Source organism: Hyla sarda, chromosome 8 (assembly GCF_029499605.1).
Source record: "Hyla sarda isolate aHylSar1 chromosome 8, aHylSar1.hap1, whole genome shotgun sequence".
Classification (NCBI taxonomy): Eukaryota; Metazoa; Chordata; class Amphibia; order Anura; family Hylidae; genus Hyla; species Hyla sarda.
Genome location: NC_079196.1, coordinates 199686377 through 199697959, shown reverse-complemented (window position 1 = coordinate 199697959; position 11583 = coordinate 199686377).

Genomic DNA, 11583 nt, shown 5'->3' with positions numbered 1-11583 from the left:
AATTGCGCAGTGGTCAGCGACCATTGTTACCTTGACAACCACATTTAACACTGAGACATGGTCCTGAGCCACATTGCCCTTGAAGGGACAGCAAGGTAGCGGGGGTTGGGGGTACGGACAGCTGGCACTCGGGGGGGAGGGGGTTGTCAGGGTAGCAAGGACAGTAAGGGTGGCAGGGAGAGACACACCACGTTTTTGCTATACAGATCCTGTATACGGTTTCAAGTTAAAAACCGCACAGAACCGTATAGCAAACCGTATGCATTGACTTAACATTGTAAACCGTATGTCAAACACATCATCCGGTTTAGTCCTTTTTGCGTCTTTTACTCGTACCCAAAACCGTAGTCTACCACATTTTTTGGTCCGGGTTAAAAACCGTATTACACCGTATACGTTTTTTTTTTTTAACATGGAAGCCAATGGGAACTGTGCAGAACTGTATGTGTGTACGGTTCCATCCGGTTTTCACCACACGGTTTTTGACTTTGCACAGTTTTTTTTTTCTTGGAATTTCAATCAAACAAGTGAAACTTTATTCATAATGGAGTGAAAAGTTAAAAACGTATACTTTTTTTTTTCTTAAAAAACGGATGCAACGGTACATCAGTTTTTCAAACCTTATACGGTTTTTAACTGTATATGGGTTGAAATTTGTACACGCGTTTTGATACAGTTTAGTCCGGTTTTGAGGAATCCGTTTTTCATCAAAAACCCGATACGGGAACTGTATTGCAAAAACGTGGTGTGCATGCACCCAGGGCTTTGTTTTCCAACCAAGGTGCCTCCATCTGTTGCTAAATTACCTTTGGCTGCCCAGGCATGCTGGGAGTTGTAGTTTTGCAACAGCTGGAAGCAGCCTGGTTGGGTAACACCAGGATGGGGCGAGCCCAATTTATAGAACGTGGATTCGGGGTCCCCCATCGGTATGGAGTGGTAGGTCTCACATGTGCGCCACCACACCATTCATTGTCTATGGCAGCTGCATGAGATAGCGGAGTACCCCTTTCCACAGGTTGGGTGTAGCCCTGCAGCTCCGTCCCATTCACTTCAATGGAATAGTGCTGCAATACCAGACACAACCTGTGGACGGGAGTGGCGCTGTTTTTGCAAGAAAGAAGCAGAGTTTTTCTAATCATGTACAACCCCTTTACGGAATTTTTATTTTTTTTTAAATTTAGGAAAATTTCGGCCTGACATTCTATCCATGGCAGGTTCTGGCCGTGTGCATGAAAACAATGCGACTCTTCCCCCAGATTTGGCTAGGAAATTCCGTCATGTGAACACACCCTAAGGCTACTGGACCGTAACAGGGCCTTCACCCACCACCATGTGCCATTTATAGGACTGGTGTTTATGTTTTAGCTGGGTGTTTGGTGCCCCTGAGGCCACCTCTGCACCCCCTTTAGCAGTGTTTTCCAAACAGTGTGCCTCCAGCTGTTGCAAAACTACAACTCCCAGCATGCCCGGACAGCCGAAGGCTGTCCGGGCATGCTGGGAGTTGTAGTTTTGCAACAGCTGGAGGCACACTGTTTGGAAAATACTAACCTGTAGTTACTCCCCTCGCTGGATGGATGGATGGGCGTTTTTCTCACCTTCATTTAGATTACATGCATGCTCAGCTGAGCCGAGCATGCACATATATATGGGGTGGATAGGTGTCAAGAATACATTCAAGCTGATACTTACAGCCTGACCTACAATGCCCTTATCATGCTGCATGCCCCCACCCTTTTAACCAGTTGGCGCCCCAGCCTGGTGGTAGAGATAGAGGTGTCCTTTCACAGCCACAGTGTCGTAACAATGTTTAAGTGCTCCTCTTTTTTTTTTTTTTTTTCTCTGTTGACTGCAATAGGGATTGGAAACCACGTGCTGACATACATTTTCCATCGGAGCCGCCCTTAGAACATTTCCTAGAAGTGTTCATTGCGTTTTTGGGACATCTCCATACAGTGTATATGATGAATTGCCTCAGCACTGCTGCTTATCTACTTACAGCACAGACAATGGGCCGGCTCAGCTAGTATTACAGTGTTATTGCATCAGAGCTGCTCTGTTATTACACCCGTTTAAAGGGGTACTCCGCTGCTCAGCGTTCGGAACTGTTTCCAACGCTGGCGCCGGGAGCTCGTGACGTCATAGCCCCACCCCCTCAATGCAAGTCTATGGGAGGGGGCGTTTGTTCCAAACGCTGAGCAGCGGAGTACCCCTTTAGGGTACGTTCGGACGAGTGGATTTACAGCGTATTTTACGCTGCGGATCCGCCGCTGAAGGACCTCATGCTGCCTTTACATGTGCCTGCTCGGAAAAGCAATACGCCGCTACGTGCAGACACACTGAAGTGATGTGTGAATCGCCGCGCATGCGTGGTGTACTCGCACATATCGCGGCCGTTCCCCCTGCTCTATGAGCTAGGCCGAGAGCTGCCGCGATGTGCGAGTTATTGCCGCTCCGAGCAGGCACATGTAAAGGCAGCATATAGAGGTCCTTCAGCGGCGGATCTGCAGCAGAATACGCACAGAAAATCCGCTCGTCTGAAAGTACCCTTAGGGTACATTCCCACACGGTGTATTTTGCTGCGTATTTGCTGCATATTTGGTGCTGCGTATTTTCCTACCCATTGACTTCAACAGGGAAAATAAAATACGCAGCAGCAAATACGCAGCAAATACGCCGTGTGGGAACGTACCCTTAAAGTTTTGTTCTGTCTGACCACAGTGCTCTCTGCTGACACCTCTGTACATGTCAGGAACTGTCCAGAGCAGGAGAGGTTTTCTATGGGGATTTTCTCCTTTTCTGGACAGTTCCTGACCTGGACAGAGGTGTCAGCAGAGAGCACTGTGGTCAGACTGAAAAGAAATTCAAACAGAAAAGAACTTCCTCTGTAGTATACAGCAGCTGATAAGTACTGGAAGGATTAAGATTTTATAATGGAAGTAATTTACAAATCTGTTTAAGTCACCAGTTGATTCCACCTGAGTATCCGGGGGTACTCCGGTGGAAAACATTTTTTTTTTTTTTAAATCAACTGGTGCCAGAAAGTTAAACAGATTTGTAAATGACTTCTATTAAAAAATCTTTACCCTTCCAGTACTTATAAGCAGCTGTATGCTACAGAGGAAATTCTTTTCTTTTTGAATTTCTTTTTTGTCTTGTCCACAGTGCTCTCTGCTGACACCTGTGTCCGTGTCAGGAACTGTCCAGAGCAGCATAGGTTTGCAATGGGGATTTTCTCCTGCTCTGGACAGTTCCTGACACGGACACAGGTGTCAGCAGAGAGCACTGTGGACAAGACAAAAAAGAAATTCAATAAGAAAAGAATTTCCTCTGTAGCATACAGCTGCTAAAAAGTACTGGAAGGGTAAAGATTTTTTAATAGAAGGAATTTACAAATCTGTTTAACTTTCTGGCACCAGTTGATTTTAAAAAAAAGTTTTCCACTGGAGTACCCCTTTAAGGCTCAGCCAAACCCATGTGTTACTTTTATGGAGCTGAGATGATAAGCAGCTATCAGGCACCCCTTATCTGGCGATAACATTGTATCCAGCCTGTCCAATCTCCAAGAGTTTTCCCCTGATAGGAGACGCAATCAGACTGTTTATATGGCCTTTGGCCGTCCGGGCATGCTAGGAGTTGTAGTCTAGCACCAGCTGGAGGCGCATTGCTTGGGAAACACTGCCTTAAAAATTTTTTCAAATTAACTGGTGTTAGAAAGTGATACCATTTTGTAAATTACTTCTATTTAAGATTCTTGAACAAACCGAGCTGATTCCTTCCAAAAACAGCACCACCCCTGTCCTCAGGTTGTATATGGTATAACAACTTGGCTCCATTCGCTGCAAGATTACACACAGCCTGGGGACGGAGGTGGTGCTAGAAGAAATTAAAGTTAAAAACAATTGTTTTCATATCAACTGGTTCCAGAAAGTTAAACAGATTTGTAAATGACTTCAGTTAAAAAATCTTAATCCTTCCAGTACTTATCAGCTGCTGAAGTTGAGTTGTTCTTTTCTATCTGACAACAGTGCTCTGACACCTCTGTCTGTCTCAGGAACTGTCCAGAGTAGTACCAGGTGTCAGCAGAGAGCACTGTTGTCAAATAGAAAATAACTCAACTTTTAAGCAGCTGATAAGTACTGGAAGGATTAAGATTTTTTTTTTTTAATAGAAGTAATTTAAAAATCTGTTTAACTTTCTGGAGCCAGTTGATATGGAAAAAACAATGTTTTTTTCCTGGAATACCCCTTTAACTCTGTTTTTCTATCCCTGTAAAAACCTTTTAAGCCTTTTAGTACTTTTTTAGCTGCTGTAAGCTTCAGGCGAAGTTGTGTAGGTCTTTCCAGTCTGACCACAGTGCTCTCTGCTGACCCCTCTGTCCCTGTCAGGAACTGTGCAGAACAGAAGCAAATGCCCATAGCAAACCTCTCCTGCTCCAGACAGTTCCTGAGCATGTGCTGACATAGAAAAAAAGAACTAGACAACCCCTTTAAAGGGGTACTCCGGCGCTTAGACAACTTATACTCTATCCAAAAGATAGGGGATAAGATGCCTGATCGTGGGGGTCCCGCCGCTGGGGACCCCCGTGATCTTGCACGCAGCACCCCAGTTAAAAATCATGCTCCGGGTCTGATTACCGGCGACCACAGGGCTGCGGCGTGTGATGTCACGCCTCCGCCCCCGAGTGACAGTTGTCACACCCCCTCCCATAGGCTTGCATTGAGCGGCGGAGCGTGATGTCACATGGAGCGGAGGCGTGACATCACATGCCGCGGCCCTGCGCTCGCCGGTAATCAGACCACGTTTTTGCTTGCGGTCGGGAAACCGCATACAGCCGAAAAAGCAGCCGATCGGAGGCTGCGGTTCACTCCGGTCGGCTCATAGACATCCATTAACTACGGTTCCCGAATACGGCTGAGTGAAGGCGCCGCGATTAAGCCCCGGCCACCCCTCCTCCCAGCCGTATACGGGAACCGTAATTACAAACCGTAGTGTGAACCCAGCCTTAGGAAACACTGATAAAACCATTCAATGATCCTGAATATAGTAAAACCTCTTCAAAAGACCACCCCTTTGAGAAGACCACCCCCCTTATCCAGACCAGATTAGATGTGAGTGATTTTCAGTGTGGAATAAGAGTAACAATAAATGTAGGTGTAGAAGGAGCTCCGCCCCTAACCCCAATGTCTTACATAAGGTATTGCGCAATCCTCGGCAGAAACATCGCCACATGTGCCGCTCACTTGTGACCAAATCATCATGACTGAGTATGAATAGGGAATGTAAGGACACCCCGCCAGACTCCAAAATGTGCAGACAATGAGGGGTTAAGTGTGGATTTTTCACCACATTTGTTGTTCTATGACAGCTGGCCCCAAGAATGGGAAGATGAGGCCACAGCCGGCATCTGAGCAGATGACAGATTGTTTAGGTCTAAACCTAAAGACAATGGTAAATCTTATAAGACGAGCAGCTTATTATCCTGACACGGCTGATAACAGAGAACAAAATCCCACTGTCTACTGCAGGCATGACAGGCAGTGGCCTAAGGAGTTCTTCAATTTCATAACAGGAGACTAGTGTTTCCCAACCAGGGTGCCTTCAGCTGTTGTATAACCACAACTCCCAATATAAATTATGATATGAGATAGATAGATAGATATGAGATAGATAGATACATAGATAGATAAATATGAGATATAGATAGATGGATATGAGATAGATAGATATGAGATAGATAGATAGATATGAGATAGATAGATATGAGATAGATAGATAGATATAAGATAGATAGATATGAGAGATAGATAAATATGAGATAGATAGATAGATATGAGATAGATAGATAGATAGATAGATAGATATGAGATGGATAGATAGATATGAGAGATAGATAGATAAATATGAGATAGATAGATAGATATGAGAGATAGATAGATAAATATGAGATAGATAGATATGAGATAGATATAAGATAGATATGAGAGATAGATAGATAAATATGAGATAGATAGATATGAGATAGATAGATATAAGATAGATAGATATGAGAGATAGATAGATAGATATGAGATAGATAGATAGATATGAGATGGATAGATAGATATGAGAGATAGATATGAGATAGATAGATATGAGATAGATAGTTAGATATGAAATAGATATGAGGTAGATAGATATGAGAGAGATAGATAGATAGATAGATAGATATGAGACAGATATATATGAGATTGACAGATAGATAGATATTAGATAGATAGATATGAGATAGATAGATACGAGATAGAAAGATAGATATGAGATAGATATGAGACAGATAGACATGAGATTGACAGATAGATAGATATAAGATAGATATGAGAGAGAGAGAGAGATAGATAGATAGATATGAGAGAGAGAGAGATATGAGACAGATATATATGAGATTGACAGATAGATAGATAGATAGATAGATAGATAGATATGATAGATACATAGATAGATAGATATGAGATAGATAGATAGATAGATATGAGAGAGATAGATAGGAGATAGATAGATATCAGATAGATAGATAGATAGATATGAGATAGATATGAGAGAGAGATAGATAGATAGATAGATAGATATGAGAGATAGATAGATATGAGGTAGATAGATATGAGATAGATAGATAGTTATGAGATAGATAGATAGATATGAGATAGACAGATCGATAGATAGATAGATAGAAAGATATGAGATGGCTGGCTAGATAGACAGGAGATAGATAGATATGAGACAGATATATATGAGATTGACAGATATGATAGATATGAGATAGATAGATAGATAGATAGATAGATAGATAGATGTGAGATAGATATGAGATAGATAGATATGAGAGAGATAGATAGATATGAGATAGATAGATAGATAGATATGAGACAGAAAGATGGATTTTAGATAGATATGAGGTAGATAGATATGAGATAGATAGATAGATAGAAAGATATGAGATGGATAGATAGATAGATATGAGACAGATAGATATGAGATTGACAGATAGATAGATAGATATAAGATAGATAGATATGAGATAGATAGATAGATATGAGAGATAGATAGATATGAGAGAGATATATATGAGATTGACAGATAGATATGATAGATATGAGATAGATAGATCGATACATAGATAGATATGAGATAGATAGATACGAGATAGATAGATATGAGATAGATAGATATGAGATAGATAGATACATAGATAGATATGAGAAAAATAGATAGATATGAGATAGATAGATAAAAAGATATGAGATGGATGGATATGAGATAGATAGAAAGATATGAGATGGATAGAAATGAGAGATAGATAGATTGATATGAGATAGATAGATAGATAGATATGAGATAGATAGATAGATAGATAGATATGAGATATATAGATAGATATGAGATAGATAGATAGATAGATAGATAGATAGATATGAGATAGATAGATAGATATGAGATAGATAGATAGGTAGATAGGAGTTAGATATGAGATAGACAGATAGATAGATGGTTTATTTCTATGGTAAAATTCTCTTCTGCTGCCACTTTGCAGGGGAAACGCTCTCATCCTGTGTCCCCCACTTGTCACATCCACTACATCTATGGGTCTGAGGGAGTGTTCCATACTGGACCTGGTTTTATTTCATTTTTTTGGCAAACACTAATGGCAGCCATATCAATTGGGATTCATTTTTGTTTTCCCACCAATGTTCCCCTGATGAACCCCGCATTAGCTCCTATTATCTATTTTGGAGGGGGGAAACACGTCGGGACTGTTACAATCTGGTTGTGGCCATTGACCTTCTTTTCTCTGCTGTGTAGGATATTTCTGATGGGACCGCAGTAGTCCATGTCTGCCTCCTGTCCCGACCACTTGTATATATTTTCTCTATGTTGATGTTATTTAATTTGAGGACGCTTTATTTTAAATGATAACAATAAAAGTTATTTAAAGAGCTTATACTACTTCCACTGTGATTTTGTTCCACGTTGGCTCCTGTAGTATCCGCACATCAGTTACTTTTCTCAGTGATAGCGTAAAATTCTATAGGAAGCATCCTGGGAAATGTCCTATAAGCCATGCTTCCCAGGACACAACAACGAGAGGTTCCCTTAAATGACCTTCACTGAAGGACGTCCTTGGAGGCGGCAGTGTCTCAGTCCCAGCATGCTTTGCTCATTGTCAGAGTTTGGGAATTCGGAGAGAATCAGTCTCTTTGATCAGCCTTATGTTATGGCTCAGTAGTATCCATTAGACCAGTGTTTCCCAGGCAGGGGGCCTCCAGAGGTGGTAAAACTACAACTCCCAGTATGGTTGGGAAACACTAATATGGACACAAATATAGAAGAATTAATTGTGACACATTAAAGGGGTACTCCGGCCGTAAGACATCTTATCTCCTATCCAAAGGATAGGGGATAATATGTCTGATCGCAGGGGTCCCGCCACTGGGGACCCCTGCAATCTTGCATGCGGCACCCACCTCTTTAAGCTGCACGCCGCACTGCCAGCTCACAAACTGCCGGGTGCCAATCACGGGGCCGGAGTATCGTGACATCATGACTCCGCCCCCGTGTGATGTCACACCCCGCCCACGCTATGCAAGTCTATGGGAGTGGGCGTGACAGCAGACTTGCATAGCTGGGGTGGGGCGTGACATCACATGGGGGGCGGAGTCATGATGTCACGCCCCCTCCCATGGACTTGCATAGTGGGGCGGGCATGATTCCACACAGGGCGGAGTCGTGACGTCACGCCCCCTCCCTTAGATTTGCATAGCGTGGGTGGGGCATGACGTCACACAGGGCGGAGTCGTGATGTCACGCCCCCTCCCATAGACTTGCATAGCGGGGGCGGGGCATGATTCCACACAGGGCAGAAACATGACATCACGCCCCCTCCCATAGACTTGCATAGCGGGGGTGGGGCATGACGTCACACAGGGCGGAGTCGTGACGTCACGCCCCCTCCCTTAGATTTGCATAGCGTGGGTGGGGTGTGACGTCACACAGGGCGGAGTCGTGACGTCACGCCCCCTCCCATAGACTTGCATAGCGGGGGCGGGGCATGATTCCACACAGGGCAGAAACATGACATCACGCCCCCTCCCATAGACTTGCATAGCAGGGGGCGGGGCTACAACGTCACACAGGGGCTGAGTCATGACATCACGATAATCCGGCCTCGTGGTCGGCACCCGGCAGTTTGTGAGTTGGCAGCGCGGCGTGCAGCTCAAAGAGGTGGGTGCCTAATGCATGATTGCGGGACCCCCGCGGTCAGACACCTTATAAGATGTCTTAGGGCCGGAGTACCCCTTTAAAGAGCATGTACCCCCAAAATAATCCTTTATAATCAGATTGCAGGAAATTCAATTCTAAAAACCATATGGCTGCCTTTGTATCTCCATTGGAGGTTGTCACCCAACTTTCCCAGACACTTATTGGTTTTCACGTATAGTTGAGAAATGCCTGAGTAATATTTATTATGACTTTACAGATGAGGAAAATTCCTGACACGTTAGTTATATGCGTCCATTCCCTGTGTAATGGTTTACATAGCTTCTTCTCTTATAAATCTGAACTTCGCCGTTCCCGTTATCCCTACTGGAAATGTTTATAGTTCACAACTAGGTGTTACCATTCCACTGGTAAATGGGACATGTCCGGATGTAGCAGAGGCAGAGGGCCCCTGTGCAAAGAATGTGCCTGGGCCCTTTATCCAGCGATTTCACGAATATTTAGAATATAGCGCTATTTATTCGTAATGATGAATATTCATTTATTTTTTCTTCACAGTACATCACAACAAATGACGTGTACTGTGTAAAAAAGAAGTGATCATCCCTCCCGGCTTCCAGCTTGTGGTCCAAAGAAGGCGCCAATATTATTGGTGGTATAATATCGGTGTGGAGCGCGAATATTCCGTAGATGTGAATCTACAAATATTCGCGAATATCGGCACCTCCAGAGGACACTGACCCCTCCCTTCCTTTAGGTGAAAGATATAATCGCGCATGCGAATTTTCGCATAAAAAAAAAGGGAACGAACATAGCGAATATTCGTCCATATATTAATGAAATATGGTGAATTTGAATATGGCCCCTGCCGCTCATCACTATTATCCACCCCCCACCATATGTGATTACAGTGCTGTTACATCCAGTGACTCACAGGGGGCGCCCTCTCTGAGTGGATCACAGGTGCTCCTCACTCCTGCACCCCCTCTTCTCTATACAAACTCCCCATCTGTATTGCCCCACACAGTAAAAGTGCCCACTTTGTGCTCCCATATAGTAGTTTGGGCACTTTTGTGCTCCCATATTGTGTTAGGCCACTTTTGAGTCCCCCGTGTTAGTCCTCTCTGTGCTCCCATACAGAAGCTAGGCCCCCTTTGTGCTCCTATATATTATAAGGCCCCCTCTGTGTCCCCAAATAGTGCTAGTTCCCTCTATGCTCCCATATAGTAGTTAGGCTCCTCTGTGCACCCATATAGTGTTAGATCCCCCCCTACACCTCAATATAGTGTTATGCCCCTCTTTACCCCCATATAGTAGTTAGGCCCCTTTTGTGCCCCCATATGGTGTTAGCCCCCTCTGTACTCCTATATAGTAGTTAATCCCCTCTGTGCCATCATATAGTAGTTAGGCCCCTTTTGTGCCCCCATATAGTGTTAGCCCCTTCTGTACTCCTATATAGTATTATTCCCCACTGTGCCACCATATAGTAGTTAGACTCCTCTGGGCTCCCGTATAGTAGTTAGCCTCCCTTTGTGCTTCCATATAGTGTTAGGCCCCTTCTATGACCCCATATAGTGTTCGTTTCTTCTGTGTTCCCATACAGTAGTTAGTCCCCTCTGTGCTCCCATATAGTAGTTACGCCCCTTTTGCACTCACATATAGTATTAGCCCCCTCTGTACTCCTCCTCCTCCTCCTCTGTGAAACCTTCAGCATAAAATGTATAAATAAGTGAGCCAAGGATCAACTCACCTAAAACGGTTGTGCAGAGGCTACGTCGGTTGTTTCACGCGACTATGCGCACTTCTTCTGGCCTCTCAGAGAGGCCTGAAGAAGTGCGCAATGGTCGCGTGAAACAACCGGTGTAGCATCTGAGCGCTTCGGTACCTGTCTTATGCTCCCTCGGGATCCCGGACCTCCAGTCGCCTAGACACATTCTCTGTGGTGAGTGCATGCTATTGTCCTTTACGTGCCATAAAAAATGTGTATATTTTTCTGTGAAAAAGTGCTGTCCCTGCAGCTGTCTGTGTGTCTCTGTGAGGAGTCCAAATACAGGAAGTGAGGGCGGGACAAGTAGGGCTCTGTGCAGGCTCCTGGCTTGTCAATCATCCTCATGTGTGGGCCCGTAGCATGTTAAAGAGCCTCACTGCACAGAGCCCTGCTTGTCCTCAGTGTACAGAGCCCTGCTTGTCCTCAGTGTACAGAGCCCTGCTTGTCCTCAGTGTACAGAGCCCTGCTTGTCCTCAGTGTACAGAGCCCTGCTTGTCCTCAGTGTACAGAGCCCTGCTTGTCCTCAGTGTACAGAGCCCTGCTTGTCCTCAGTGTACAGAGCC